The sequence below is a fragment of the Haliotis rufescens genome, unplaced genomic scaffold (genome assembly GCF_023055435.1).
Source record: "Haliotis rufescens isolate VD_foot unplaced genomic scaffold, xgHalRufe1.0.p SCAF_23, whole genome shotgun sequence".
NCBI classification, from domain to species: Eukaryota; Metazoa; Mollusca; class Gastropoda; order Lepetellida; family Haliotidae; genus Haliotis; species Haliotis rufescens.
In genome coordinates, this window is record NW_025963924.1 from 6,529,478 (window position 1) to 6,545,843 (window position 16,366).

Here is a 16,366-nt window from a genome sequence, read left to right on the forward strand (position 1 = left end):
GCTTTAACCACTAGACTACCCGACCACCCCCACAACGGATGTAGTAATAGACACATTATAAACAGGACACTGATCTAAAATAGTTTCATAATTTCATAATTTCAAATCGACTTGTCCATTGTTGTCATGTCTGTAAACTTTGCCAACAAGATGAAGATATGCATGATTTAGGAAAATGCAACATACCAGTATTTTCAAAACGTATTGTGATATGTATTCATTAGTATGTCATATCATGGTACACCGGTAATACCGCCCACCTCCATCTACCACACTATCAAAAGGAGGGTCCTTCCTACAAGCAGCCTTCCCACCCTTGGCACCGTGTATGCAGCAAGACGGCGCACATCAAAATAGCTGAACTTCAGTTGCCAGATTGTGCAGACACACTTTTCTGCTTGAACAAGTAGTTTCAAAGTCCTTTCTCAACCTGTCACTTGCAATTCTATGGAAAATGGTAGTGATGAATGTCACAACTAAATGCACATGCATAAGGGCTAAAACCTTTTGAGTAGATTTATTATTGTATTGTGTTATTGTATGGATTATGAGTGAGTGAGTGAGTGAGTGAGTGAGTGAGTGAGTGAGTGAGTAAGTGAGTTGGTTTGTTGTTTAACGCCACACTCAGCAATATTCCAGCTATATGACGACGGTCTGTATATAATCGAGTCTGAACCAGACAATTGGGATACAATGACATACATCAACCAAGTCAGCGAGCCTGACCACCCAATCCCCTTAGTCACCTCTTACAACAAGAGTGACTGAGTTAGGTTTTACGTCGCTTTTAGCAATAATTCAGCAATATCAAGGCGGGGGACACCGAAAATGGGCTTCACACATTGTTCCCTTAAAGGGGAACTGAACCCGGGTCCTCGAACACTTTAACCACTGGGCCACCCCACCACCCCTTAGTAGCTGAGGTTACTGGACCCAACAGAATTTGACTGGACTCGGACTTCAGACTAGTGGCTGGAGTCCCAGACTGACATGGATGTCCACCAGGCTGTTCCATGCAGTGCTTGCCATGCCAGGTGTTTCCATCCTTCATAAAACTTCTCCCTACGTAGTCAAAGTGCCAAATCTTCAATTTCAAAACTCACAATAGTATTATCAAATTCATAAACAGTAAATAAAGCTATAGAAATTTAGGGACAGTCTGGGGTTAGGATGTTGCTGTGGTATTTAATCCAATGATGACCTAAATCCTTAATCATATATACATACCACCAGCATTTGCAATTTAAATTATGAAATAAGCATAAAAGACAAGCAGTTCTTGTCAGACCCTAAAATAAATAAAACTGTGTGTGTGTGTGTGTGTGTGTGTGTGTGTGTGTGTGTGTGTGTGTGTGTGTGTGTGTGTGTTTGTGTGTGTGTGTGTGTGTGTGTGGTCTTAGAATATGGATTAGATTAAACTGATCTAACTAGAACAGAACATATTTTATTAGAATCAGGCTTTGGACTACTGACTAAAACATCAGACTATCTCCGTCCCTGCACCCTTATAATGAACCATCCCTAAAACGAAACAGTTACACAAGGGCCAGTCTCGGACATCCTAGCCAAGCTGCTTTCATAACAACCAGTACTAGCCCAACCCCTAATTTAGAATAATTCATGCAGCGAAATAATTGCCTCTGAATAATCATTAATCCGAACACACGCAACATGGGATTCCAGCTTGGAAAACATCCACTAACACAAGGAAGACAACGACTGGAAACATACCTGACTGACGACTTCAGCTTGACCAGCCTAGATGTGCCTGTGTCGTGTATCTGATAGGTAAAATCCCTTGCCATAAAGCGGTGAGAAGTGTGTTTGCACTGCTCTGTGCCACTGCAGATGTTGAAAGCGTACTGCACTACGCGACACGGCCCTCTCAACATAGTGACTATTAATCATTCATAGGACAGCCATTGGCACATTAAAAACTCACAGCCAGGTCATATGAAATACTATGCCAGGCAAATATGTCACCTGAATAGTTTCATGAACCGTCTAATAAGGAAAGCGTAGAAGAAAATGCAACATGTTGGAAATTTTGTTTAAAATTTATCCTTATTGATAAGATGACCAAGTTTTCATAAATTTAAAATTTTAGTCCTCTGGCACACACTGAGATTTATGGATAACATTGTGAGCATGATAAGAAACGAAAATAGATCCTGACATAAGCATATTGATTATAGTGAGTGAGTTGGATTTGATGCCATTTTTAGCAATATTCCAGCAATATCACGGTCGGGGGACACTAGAAATTGGCTTCACACATTGTACCCATGAGGGAAATCGAACCCGGTACTTCAAAGTGACGAGCGAACGCTTTAACCACAAGGCTACCCCACCGCCAATACTGATTTTATGAAATGACACCTCACATATAACTTTGATGCTTGTTCATAATGTTCAAAAAAAATATCTGATTAAATATTTCATTAATTATAATGATTAAAATTGCTGAGACTGCACATTAGTGTCCTACAATGCACATATGTCGTCATAAACTGACAGACAAACCAGTGATTAATATAAATGGCCAATATTGCCAGGATATGACGACACACGATCAACAAGTCACTGGGCCTGACCACCAAATCATCCTAAACAACAAGCATGAGGACCCATGGGACCGATTCCAACCCCAAATTCAGCAGAGCCTTAAACAATGATAACATACAGTCAAACATCAAACATAGTCAAACCTTTCATCCTAATAATCCTAACATGGAGTATCAGAGATGGAAATTAACCAAGGTTGTCGACAGGCCATATGGTATTTACATATATAATGTTTCCATCCCTGTGTAATAACCTTGTAGCAACATGTAATAAATCTACTTGCTGAACACTATCATGGAAACAAAAGAAATACAAGGGAATTCAGATTTAACAAATGCTGTGTCATCATTATTGGAGTAAACTAAACTAACAGAACAGCAAGAACTATACTCAGTGTTATGACACTGTAACAACTGACCTGGTGCTGGCAGCAATGATGGTAGGTCCAGGCATCAACGAACTGTGTCATATGTTCCAGAAATGTTACTTTAAATACCCGACTGGTATAATTAAAAGTCTTTCACTGCAATGTCAATACGTGTCTAATCACACCAATAAACACAACCTCTAAACTCCATGGAATAACAATAAAACTACCCAGTGTTATACCTCAAAAAGATTACACCAGCCCCCACTGTCCAACATGAATGCATCTTCGTTTGTGTAGCATTCAGATAATCTGTTGCCATGTAACGAACCAGTAAGTCAATGTACTAATTAGTGTAGCTAAGACCAGGGTTAATGACCTATAGATCATTAATTTGCACAACACTAACGAACCCAGCCCAAGGCCAGGCTAGCCAACGCCACAGTCCGCCCAATCCAACAGGGAATCAGCCACCTGGAGAAGTTACATGTCGAGTGATTAATCACCAGTATCAACAAGGATTCTTTATCATTGCCATGGTTACGGAATAAACAGCACATTTTTTAAATGAAGAAAACAGGACTCAATCTTATTTGTAAAAAAATACCTGTAAGATGATGATATACTATACCATGAGAAGTCATTAATTAAGCCAGTGATTACACAATCAACAGGGGAAATGTCAGCTCAACACACTCTGAATTCAGCTTCTTTTCACATTCATCAGTATCTCTCGGTATTAAGGTGTAAAGCATCCTTTGGCTTATTACCACTCAGCAGACACTACTGTCATACTTAAAAACTTAAAAAACAATTTTGTCAATATTACATAGCTATTATTTTGGTAAATCCTGAAGGCACAAGAAACTATTAATATCTCCACTCATGCAGTTATGTATAAATTACAGCAGCTCAAGTCAAGTACAAGTCAACTCCTGCAGCCCTGCCAAACAGTATTGCATCAACTCCTGCAGCTCTGAGTACCCATTACAATTAAACTCCTGCAGCCTCCCTACCAGTCATGCATCAACTCCTGCAGCCCCGCCTACAAGTCGTGCATCAACTCCTGCAGCCCCGCCTATGAGACATGCATCAACTCCTGCAGCCCCGCCTGCCACCCATGCATCAACACCTGCCACCCATGCATCAACACCTGCCACCCATGCATCAACTCCTGCAGCCCCGCCTACAAGTCGTGCATCAACTCCTGCAGCCCCGCCTATGAGACATGCATCAACTCCTGCAGCCCCGCCTGCCACCCATGCATCAACACCTGCCACCCATGCATCAACACCTGCCACCCATGCATCAACACCTGCCACCCATGCATCAACACCTGCCACCCATGCATCAACTCCTGCAGCCCCGCCTACGAGACATGCATAAACTCCTGCAGCCCCGCCTACCATCTATGCATCAACTCCTGAAGACCTGCCTACCAATAACGAATCAACTCCTGCAGCCCCGCCAAACATCCATGTATCAACTCTTGCAGCCCCGCCTACCAGTAATGCATCTACACCTGCATCCCTGCCTACCTCTATGCATCAACTCCTGCAGCCCCTCCCACCAGTAATGGTTAACTCCTGCAGCTCCACCTACCAGTAATGGTTAACTCCTGCAGCTCCACCTACCAACCATGCATTAACTCCTGCAGCCCCTCCCACCAGTAATGCATCAACTCCTGCAGCCCCTCCTACCAACCATGCATCAACTCCTGCAGCCCCTCCCACAAGTAATGGTTAACTCCTGCAGCTCCACCCACCAACCATGCATCAACTCCTGCAGCCCCTCCCACCAGTAATGGTTAACTCCTGCAGCTCCACCTACCAACCATGCATTAACTCCTGCAGCCCCTCCTACTACCCATGCATCAACTCCTGCAGCTCCACCCACCAACCATGCATCAACTCCTGCAGCCCCTCCCACCAGTAATGCACCAACTCCTGCAGCCCCTCCCACCAACCATGCATCAACTCCTGCAGCCCCTCCCACCAGTAATGGTTAACTCCTGCAGCTCCACCTACCAACCATGCATTAACTCCTGCAGCCCCTCCTACTACCCATGCATCAAGACCTGTAGCCCCGCCCACCAGTAATGGTTAACTCCTGCAGCCCCTCCTACTACCCATGCATCAAGACCTGTAGCCCCGCCAACCCATTACAAATAAACTCCTGCAGCCCCGCCTACCACCCATGTATCAACTCCTGCAGTGCCGCCTACCACCCATGTATCAACTCCTGCAGCGCCACCTACCACCAAAGCATCTCCTCTGCAACCACTACCTACCAGTCAGGTTGCTGCAAACACTGCCGCTCTGCAGCAACCAGGAAGTTACCACTCACCTTCTTTATTACTAACCAAGTCTGAATGTCATGACTACCATTTTTTCCATGAGATGAAATATAAAGTCACAGAGCAACTGAGTGTCATGAGACTGAAGTTATTAGGAGCCAACACGAATGGGGCAGTGTAATGCTGAGGTCATCCACCAGGAGTCCAGACTCCTGCGTTTACTCCAGATGATGGTCAGGAACAACTGCGGTTTGGGGAATTTCAGCATGAGGCATGATTGGGATGGTTTTTTCACCACTGAAGGACAACATCACCAACGATATTAATGCCCAACCAATGATTGGTTTTTAATAATGTCCTTTTCACACATCATCTGTTATGTCCATAACCATTGTTCAGAAACAGGTTCTGATGGAAATTACCAGTCCACCAGTCTGAGACAAGCATTAGCAACAAGACTCATAACCTGATAACGAAATGTGATCAAATTCCGCTACCTTACCTGATAGTGTAACAGTAGATTATTTATTTATTCAAGATCCTACATGCTTCAGCTCCTAACAGAAGAATATCTGTTTAATGGGATCCTGTTAGCACTGGTCACAAGAGTAACCTGTTACCTTGCATAACAAAGCATTGGTGCCAAAGTTGGCACCACAGAATCGCTGATTTTTAAACCATGACCTTAAGATGTGAACAATCTTTGCCTCCCTCGATTTCAAATTTCAATGGATTAAACCCAAGAAATAAGTGTTCATTCTAATACTGATGCACTGGTCACACCAAACCGTTTCAAACATGCACCATGAAGACATGGTGCAGTTGTTGGCACCAGTGGTTTACCCAGTACGGAATCTGTCTGTCATTTCTCCCCTCTGCTGATCCCTCCTGTGAGCAGCATAGCAAACAGGCAATCTCAATTCCCACAAGCAAATGAGGCCATGAGAGAGCTCGTCTTCAAAGATTGGGGATGCCATCATAATTCCATAATACACCCCAAGAATTGATATCACCCCCTTGATCCCTATAGATTACTCAAGTTTTGTACTCAGTCAAGAGGTATCTGGAATTAATCCTGATTTACATGACAACATGTAGCTGATGTAGGCTGCACGACTTCCAAGCAGCATGCTCATTAGTAGGCCGCTATCTGTGACACTGTAATTGGGAGTCATTAAGATCCTTACAGACCAGAAAATCTCACATTCTAACATGAATTATTAAATAGTGCCTAGAAACTCTTTTTTATTCCAGATGCATTTAGCTGATTCCATCTCCCTGCATATTTGGTGCAAATGACAGAGTTTGTTACATTAGATTGAATTCTTCATTAAAAATCAAAACAGCATAAATGGAGTTTCATTTTGGGGTGAAGCACCACCTCCATCATCATCATCATCATCTTCATCATGACCATCATCATGTAAATATTACATTTGCAAACAGTGTTTAAAGTAATGGTCACATGCTCTACTGGCTTGATGGGTTTTAATATTATTTTAAACACTAAGTGGACAGGGTCCAGTTCCACTGGAGATACAATAACCATCATAATCTCCATCTTAAGAAGGAACAAGGTCTCTGATTGGTCCTGATTTTTCATAATCATCATCATCATCATCATCATCATCATCATCATCATCATTGTCGTCGTCGTCGTCAAATCCCAATAGTCATATAGTCCTATTACAATACGTAAATATTACAGTTCCAAATCCAGTCCATCATCTCTTCCATTGTAAAATGATAAAAGGTTAAACCTTTTCATGTCATTTTCATTCTCAAACACAACATGACACACACTATTTCAACTCCAGGCTCCTCATCATTCACGCCAGTACCAATATCAGTGTGATAAAGACTGGTTCTGAAATAGACACAGTTACTATTTCGGTTGCATATGTATCACAGCAGCCTGCCTCATCACTGTCTCAACTAGCCCTCCAGACATAAGACTATAATTAATTCTACAAGAACAGGATTGGAAATCTCTGCTCAGCATTTACATAGTGTAATGATGTTTTTCTACATGTGGATCATGCACGTATAATGAATACACTTGTTATTACAGCAAAACCCTGTTAATACAGACAGTACCATCCCAGACAAATTGTCTGGTTTTACAAACTTCAGGGTTACAGTAAATAGTACTGTCCCTTTAATTAGGATGTTCCATACAGTATTTGCATGAAGGACAGGGTCCAGACATACAGGGGATGCAAGCTTAACAATATTCCAGTTATACGATGACGGTCTGTAAATGATCAAGTCTGGACCAGACAATCCAGTGATTGATATTGTGAATAACGTTCCATGCCGTAAAGTAACGATGACACGCTATCGGATCCTTGCCACTCGATCCAATAATGTGCTGCTGCTGATCGTTGTCAACCACTGGTTGTCTGGTTTATTTATTTGTTCTTTAACCCCACACTCAGCAATATTCAAGCCATATGACGACAGTCTGTAAATAATCGAGTCTGGGCCACACAATCCAGAACTGACTGATCCAGGGATTGCTATCAGTATAGTATCGATTTACTCAATTGGGATACAATGACATGCATCAAACCAAGTCAGCAAGCCTGACCACCCGATCCCATAAGTCGCCTGACCAGTGAAGATCCATGGTAGAATAGGTCTTCAGCTGCAACCCATGTGTGTCGTAAGAGGCGACTAATACAACACAATTTCTTGCATTTCTTTAGGAATACTGACATTCAGCATTATAGAAAAATCAAGTGGTCCAAAGGACCAACGCCAAAAAAAATCAACATGTCCTGTTGGATCCCTACTTGACACAATGGTGTTTAGACTCTATCAAAAGTCATAAAAACTTATATTTCTTTATTCGTCTCTTTTGAAAGTCATACAAACTTAAATTTCTTTATTCGTCTCTTTCAAAAGTTGTACAAACTTAAATTTCTTTATGTGTCCTCAAAATAACACTAGACCACCATTATTCAATTTTACTGGTCCTTAAAATATACTAGACTTGGCCCAGTGAACCAGTGTTAGTGTCAAGCACTGTGACATATTGTAGTATAAAACAGAGATGCTATTTCCTTTTGCAACAAACAACACTGTCTTGTGTTACCACCAACAACCGCAGCCGTGTTTGAGGTCAGGGTTTAACGTCACGCTGCACTCATATAGTGCATGCATGTCTGTTTGTACTAATCCGGACTAATGCCGGTTTAATAATGCCAGCCCACTGAAATACCATGCCACAGTTTAACATGAATACCCCACTCAGACACAGTATACAGACTCTGAGCTGACTAGTCTTCTTTCAGCCCCTTCATGCCAAGCACCAGGCAGGATAACAACATGTACCATCTTTTAACATCTTTTGTTATGGCGCAGCCAGGGATCAAAACACCAACTTTCCACTCTCAGGGCTGACACTCTATCCACTAGACCAGAGGCGGTCCAGCAGTGTTTGACACAAAGCATCATGTCTCGAGGTCAAATACTACAGCAGGAAACCTCAAGAAACCCCCTCAATTCGCAATACAGATTTGACATCAACATCCTATCCTTCATCTTTGATGCTTATACGCTTCATACACCTCCATATGAAAATCAAGCCTGCGTCAGTTCAAATTCTATTTTCTGCCAACCCAAAGCGTTAAGTTTTCTTCAGTAAAGACATTACGTTTGCAAGTAGTGCATTATTGATTGGAAGGCCTCCGGACAAGGACTTACCAACATAAGCAGACATACACACTGCACAGTGGGAGGACAAGTTTAGCCGTGACATCATATATGATAATGAACACGTTAACTCATGCAGAATGAGTGAGTGAATGAGGTTTCCCATTGCAGTACTGCAGTAAATTTCAAGGCAACAAAGAATCAAAGTTCATGAAAGTCTAATGGGACATCTTTGATGATAATTAGATATATTAGGATCCACAGACTTAAATACAATTCAGCAAACCTCAAGGGTTCTAGGACTATTCATTTTTCCAATTGCAGGGTATATGCTTTACATATCTTCCCAGTACAGCAACAAATTTCAAGGCAACACAGAGAATAGTCTTCGAAGTTAAGCAGGAAACACCAGCGGTACATCGTTGCAGAGAATGAGATATTCAAGGCTCCTAGATTCAAATGCCATAGTAATAGACCACGAGGCTGACAGGACTTCCATTAATTTTTTAACACTGCTATATTTTCCCATCTGGGATTTGAACCCAATCTGGACATACCCACAAAGCTAACCTACCACACCCATAAACACAGGTGACTATATCATCCTTTATTTACATCACATGAAAAGCATTACCCACAATCTGAAGTCACAGTATAACTAAAGCTGCAGGACAGGAAATTTATACGAAATTCAAACCTGGCTATGACCTGTCTCGATGAAGGTGTGATGAAATGTTGACACGACGACCCACAAGCATGATAAAGTGAGGACAAGATGGAAAGGGTTGACTTACCAAGTCGACCAGCTGTTGCGTTTGTCAAGGCAGACATTTGTAGCTGTGATGCAACACGAGGCTCCTCCTCGCTTGCTGTGGACGTAAATGACACGGTGATGGATAGCCACAGAATCAAGCAGTACATACACTGCAGTGGACAGACTCCTGACACCAGTCTGTTAGCAGGGCTGATAATACAACATTGATAATCCAAGCTCAGTCATCTCCATACACCAATGAATGGATTGACCTCCTTTTCTCATTGATAGGCCCATTTCATGATCACAGGTTTAAGATTTAGTGTGTAGTGACTCAGGCTACAAAAATTCGCCGGCTCGACCCAGGTGGAAGCTTGTTCCCCGCCCCCTACATCAGGCTGGAGCATGTACGGACAACACCCCTCAATGAAGGAGTCCCCCCTGTGGCTGTCCTCCTCGTCGTCGTCCTCCTCCTCCATCTTGCATGTATCAGTGCAGTACCCTGCCACCAGTGCTAATCATAGTGGAAGGTGGCCATCGTAAGACTGGAAGCAGACCGGTCGCAGGCTCATAATGCAGCTCCATCCTTCATGATTTGGGCTCCACATCGTAGTGTCTTGACTTGAGTGCTCCTACTATTGATCCTGACCTCTGCCTGTGAACACTTGTGCTTGCAACTAGTTACCACTGTGTAACTAAACACAATCTGACATGGATGCTCGCTGAGAATATCTCCCACTTTTTGTGATAATTGCAGCCTAACAAGGAACTTCTTCGGTATTGATGTTTCCCTGGCCTTTGATATGGGCCGCGTGACTGTCCGAGGTTTGATTTGAAAGTAACGATTTTTCATGAAAGCAGATACAAATATGATATTTTAAAGAAATATGCAACAATTTTGTGACTGAAGATTGCATGATAAGGACACCTGTTAGTGTTGTGACACAGGTTGCTATGGTACTATGTCAAGAAAAGAGTTTCATATGTTGTTGTTTTTCAACAATAAAATCTCTTTGCATTAAACATATATGTATACTGCTTGAAAGTAACTTCCTTAACACATATATTTAAATGAATTCAGCATAACAATGACAGCATGGGTAAAAAAGAACTAGCCCAAATTGGCCTCATTTTCAGAAGATATTTGTTAATATATGGACTATTAGCTGATTGTACTGAAAAAACAAATATACTAGTCTCATGGTTCATTCTAGTGGTTGATGTCGTTGACTCCTATGATTCAGTACTCAATTTTTTTACAAAGTGTATGAGTTGTTTCATGCCAGTTTATACAGTATTTCAGTAGTATCACTACAGGTCAGCTTCATGTGGGAGTAACTGTTTGATTGGCATTCCAATAGTTGGAGAGTTGTACATTTTGTTATTCATGGGGGAGGAAAGCCTGAATTGATTCATATGAAATTGAAGAAAATGAACCAGTTAGAAGTGAAATTCCAGTTAACAGAATAGTATACATTTGCATACATCGGAATGAAAATTAGTTCTGAGTTTTCCTTGCAACAAGCTCAAATGAGAATGAACTCAGAGTATTGATTAACAACAAAATGATGATATACCGTATTCGACGTAATAAGCGCCCAGGGCACTCTCAAAATTATAAATAGGGGGCTCTTATTAGAATATAGAGAGAGAAAAACAGAGTTGAAAGATTGTAAATTTCGTGGTTTATGCTGACAGCCTGAAATGATAAAAAAGAAAAGTCTGTGCATATTATAAACAACAGATATATATTCCAGAATTTAATTGCCCATAATTAAGAGTGCATATAACACATGAATGTGTATTATACACGAATAAATGAGTCTTGTGTACATTGAACAATCGGAAGAGGTGCTAATTGGGATTGTTCACTAGCCTATATATTAACAAATATCGCCATGGGCGCTTATTAGAGCAGAGCACTTATTATGGTAACTATATATTGCTATTGATCACCAATTGCATAACCACGGTGATATTATTGCTCAACAACACAACAAGGATCCCACAGATTACATTCTAATGCTGCAGAATTTCTGTGAATTTCTCAAAGATTCTCCACAATGATATTCCCCTGCATGTCTGCACATGTTGAATGGACACTCTCCCTGAATAATGCATCCACCATGAAAGGCCTTCAGAAGGCAGCGCTCAGGGAGAAGCAGGACAGCCTCCATTCATCAGTGGTGGTAATCATTTAGTACTAAACCATCAACCCCCAATAATAACTGGCTAATAATATTTCTGTGTATTTACCAAAAATTTACACACAGATTCAATTTAATCACAATTTACAAATTAGTCTCAATCATCCAGAGTATTATATGTCAGTTTTATGATGATAAATACCTGTTTGCTACCATGGCTTTGTTTAGGAAGTGACGTCACTATCCCATCTCTGTTATCAGTAACATAGCATGAACTTTCTCTTACCCATGAGTGTAATATGATTGGACAGCTATTCTTAGTGGGGTGTATTCTGAATTAGACTCCAAATGAAGCTATGGTAGTGAATGGGTTGAGGGTATTTATCATAATACAATGGAGATAAAAGACCCTTGATAACTGGAGATGTCCAACAGGCTGCTTCCTGAGAGTTCCAGTGCTTATAACCAAGTGCCAATTGTAGATCCATCAAGCAATGGTATAGCTGCACTGTTTTGGCAAAGCCAACAGAAATTTACACAAAAGGCCTCATTTCAATCACAAAAAAATAATAATAATCTTCCAATATAATAAGAAATCTTTGATGTTCAGGACTTTTATAATTATGTGTTGATACTATATTGGAGGTCTCACAAGAAAGCAAAATATTAGAGTAGACAGTGTATGTTCAAAGCAGCATTTGTTTAATACTCTGAACAAAAATTCCCCATGGCTTAGGCATCCCAAGGAAGTCTTTTGTCTGTATCATAAGGGCAAGTGACAAAACTGACTTACACTTCTACCTCTGATATTGAATAACATACATAAAACATATACATATTCGACGTAATAAGCACCCAGCTCTAATAAGCCCCCACTGCGATATTTACTAATATATTGGCTAGTGAAAATCCCAATTAGAATCCCTTCCGATTGATCAATGTACACAAGACTTACGCATTTATTCATGTATAATACGCACTCGTGTGTTATATGCACCCTTAATTATGGGCAATTAAATTCTGGAAAAATATATCTGTCGTATATAAACATTTCAAGCTGTCAGCATAAACCATGAAATTTATCTTTCAACTTCCAAAATAATATTCAAATAAGAGTTCCCTATTTCTACTTTTGAGAGCGCCTTGGGCACTTACTATGTCGAATATGGTATATTGTTTATGGTCAAACAAATAGGTTTAATCCCTACATTGTCTCATTGAAACAAATAGTTGAAATTTCAGAACAGTCGGTGTATATACTGAATAACAACCTACTTGAAAGCCATTGAATATGGACACTTACAGTAAGTTCAGGGTCACCAGTAAATCATTTATCAGAACTCACTAGTTTCGGGCCTAATGGAATCGGTAAGTAGGAACCTGTGCATGTTATATGTCCATCCCAACTTTCAAGTATAACACCTTGTGAAATCTCAGAATGGGCATTCGAAATTTGAAACCTTTCTTCGTAAACACTTTTACAACAGCCAAAATGTAAAAACGTGTATGCAAATGAGCAATCCTTAAAAGTCTACATCACTCGAGAGCAGCAAGCTACAATCCTTGAGAGGAGATTAGCCCTGCCAGAATCAATGAGAGCTTCTATTAGATCCATGCCATAGCCCAATATGGGAATTATTTCAATTGATTTTTGTCAAGAAATGTTGCAGGCTGTCTTAGTGGAGTTGAGCATCTATAAATACATTTGAGAGTAGCTGATCATTAAACTGATGTTGGACACAGTGAAAGTCCCACTAGCTAAGGTTGGAAATGTTTAAACTGAGTTCAATATCTATAAATATGTTGGAGGGTAGCTATTGTTGGCCACTGAAGGTCCCACAATGTTGGAATTGGCATTGCCAGGTCTCGGTCTGGTTCACGAACTGTCACAGGTCACAGGGATTTGCTATTTCAGATGAAGAAAGTGCTTATTCAGCAAAACAATTGTTGAAGTGGAAAGTTTGTGGCAGTTAAAGTATTGATTATCCGGAGCACGGGGCACACCAAACAATATTTCCATTATCGGGGAAAACACTTTTGCAGATTTTTTTCTTCAAATTTTGACATGATTTCAAATTCATTTCTTGAGTAACGAGATGTGAACCTTTGTTGATTTCAGTAAAGGCAATGATTGATGGTGTGTGTTATGCATGTCAGAGCCGAACTTGTCTGTGATCATCACTGTCTCAAGAGACTGCATGGTCATATCAAGCCACATCTTCCCGAGGCAAGTGAGTTAACTGACTTCAAAAGTCCAGTTTCCACCCTTGCCGAACTAGACTGGAATTATGGAGTTATATTTTGGCTGGACAAACGAGTCTATGCATAGTCCAATCAAAATCACTTAACGAAATCGAAATCCAGTTCGTAAACTGTCATGCAGATTTCAGACGATTGCAGCATTTGCAAAGTATGTGCACTGCCAGCTCGGCATAAACAGATATTTTTCAAATCTTTTCATGTTTTTAATCAAGGTGCTCACGTGATTTGATGCACTTTGCAATGTAAGACACGTTTTATCACAATATAGATCTTGGTTATTGTTCAATCGTCTTGACTGGGCACCCCCATTTTGTTTGAAGCAAATGCAAGTGATACAAGAGGTGGAATCTGATTGGTCAATAGAAGTGGCAGAGAAGGGACACAACTCGTAATTACCACTGGTAGCGCCACGATCGAGCCCAGAAATTCCAGCCTAGTTCGGTAAGGGTGGAAACTGGACTTTTATATGTCATAATATACGGATATAATATCATATTATACGGATATGTCATTTTGTACAATTCAAGGCTTTTCAAGCTATTTTGGTGATTTTCAAGGCTTTTCAAGGTTGTCACAAAAAAATCAAGGCTATTCAAGAGTGACCATGAAATTCAAGGCCTTTTCAAGCCTGAAGAAAGCTTGCAGGCTACTGATTGAAGAATAGATGCAAACTGATCCAAACAGAGTCCTGCATGGTAACTGTGCACACAACACAAAATAGCAACACAAACAGTAGATCAACCTATCCAGCATGCTAAAACAAGCCACATATCGTGAATAGTATCACTGGAGTATATCCCCGGATCAATGCCATTTGTTGTAGTTGGTTATAGATCTTGCCAATAGATTTACCATGCAACGGTGTAAATAAAACCCATTCTTCCTACCTTATCCCAAACTGCTGTTCCCAGCTGCCTGTACGTCCATGTGCGTGTACCAGCAAGAGACTCCAGCCTATGCCACAAGCCTGCCACACATAATCCTCGTCCTAATCCACTGATGTAATCATGGATCTATTTCGGTAAGTGTCGCTAGGTGGTGCTAACTACAAACGTGGTAAACAAGCCCCCAAACATCACATCCTTACAAATCCTGATTTTCTTTCATTGTAATGGCCCGTCTTTCCATGTCTACGTGGAAGTGCCCCGGGGCCGAATTGGTCAAGGGGGGTTAAAGGAAGGTCTGGACCTGCTGGCTGCAACAAAGCAAGAGGTCATGTAGAAACTAGCAAATGACCTCTCTGCTCGACCAGTCTTAACTTTTGTGCTACACACAAAAGAACAGTTACAGATTTCAGGGATTTATTTGGACAATTTCAAAGCCTTGGAAATGCCTGAAAATTCAAGTGTTTAGATACTGAAAGGAATTTGAAATTAAATCTCCTGATCAGTGAGTTGGAGCACATGTGCTACCCTAGTGCACCCCTAGACTGCAGCAGGATGGGAGGGAGAGTTATACCCTGCAGCAGGGTGGGAGGGAGGGTCATACCCTGCAGCAGGGTGGAAGGGAGGGTCATACCCTGTAGCAGGGTGGGAGGGAGGGTCATACCCTGTAGCAGGGTACGGAGGGAGGGTCATACCCTGTAGCAGGTGTGGGAGAGAGGGTCATACCCTGCAGCAGGGTGGGAAGAAGGGTCATACCCTGTAGCAGGATGGGAGGGAGAGTCATACCCTGTAGCAGGGTGGGAGGGAGAGTCTAACCTGCAGCAGGGTGGGAGGGAAGTTCATACCCTGTAGCAGGGTGGGAGGGAGGGTCATACCCTGTAGCAGGGTGGGAGGAAGGGTCATACCCTGCAGCAGGGTGGGAGGGAGAGTCATACCCTGTAGCAGGGTGGGAGGGAGAGTCTAACCTGCAGCAGGTTGGGAGGGAGGGTCATACCCTGTAGCAGGGTGGGAGGGAGAGTCATGCCCTGTAGCAGGGTGGGAGGGAGAGTCTAACCTGCAGCAGGGTGGGAGGGAGGGTCGTACCCTGTAGCAGGGTGGGAGGGAGGGTCATACCCTGTAGCAGGGTGGGAGGGAGAGTCATGCCCTGTAGCAGGGTGGGAGGGAGGGTCATACCCTGTAGCAGGGTGGGAGAAAGGGTCATACCCTGCAGCAGGGTGGGAGGGAGAGTCATGCCCTGTAGCAGGGTGGGAGGGAGGGTCACTTTAAGGTGTGATAGGTTCAGGTTTAGGGGAGAGGTTGGACAGTGAGAAAGGGTTAGCTTAGGGGTGGGAAGGCAGGGAAGGGTCAGTGTATGGTTGAGGGCAGGGACTATGAAGCTGGATATGACCTCAAAGGCAAACTAACAGATTTCTGGTAACGGACATCATGACAATG

The 16,366-nt window shown here is 42.0% G+C and overlaps 1 protein-coding gene across 7 annotated transcripts in view; it reads right to left on the reverse strand.

The window, feature by feature from the left end:
* LOC124146549 overlaps positions 1–16,366 on the reverse strand; it is a 174,586-nt gene that overhangs the window by 116,306 nt on the left and 41,914 nt on the right. The window contains exon 1 of one of the 7 annotated variants that reach the window (XM_048401738.1): positions 14,936–15,005. The exons of 4 other annotated variants lie outside the window; for them this stretch is intronic. The gene's annotated coding sequence lies outside the window, so the exon portion shown is untranslated. Of the gene's footprint in view, positions 1–1,731; positions 1,831–9,679; positions 10,322–14,935; positions 15,006–16,366 lie in introns of those variants that run through there. 2 more of the 7 variants (XM_048401736.1, XM_048401737.1) reach the window with 2 other exon arrangements.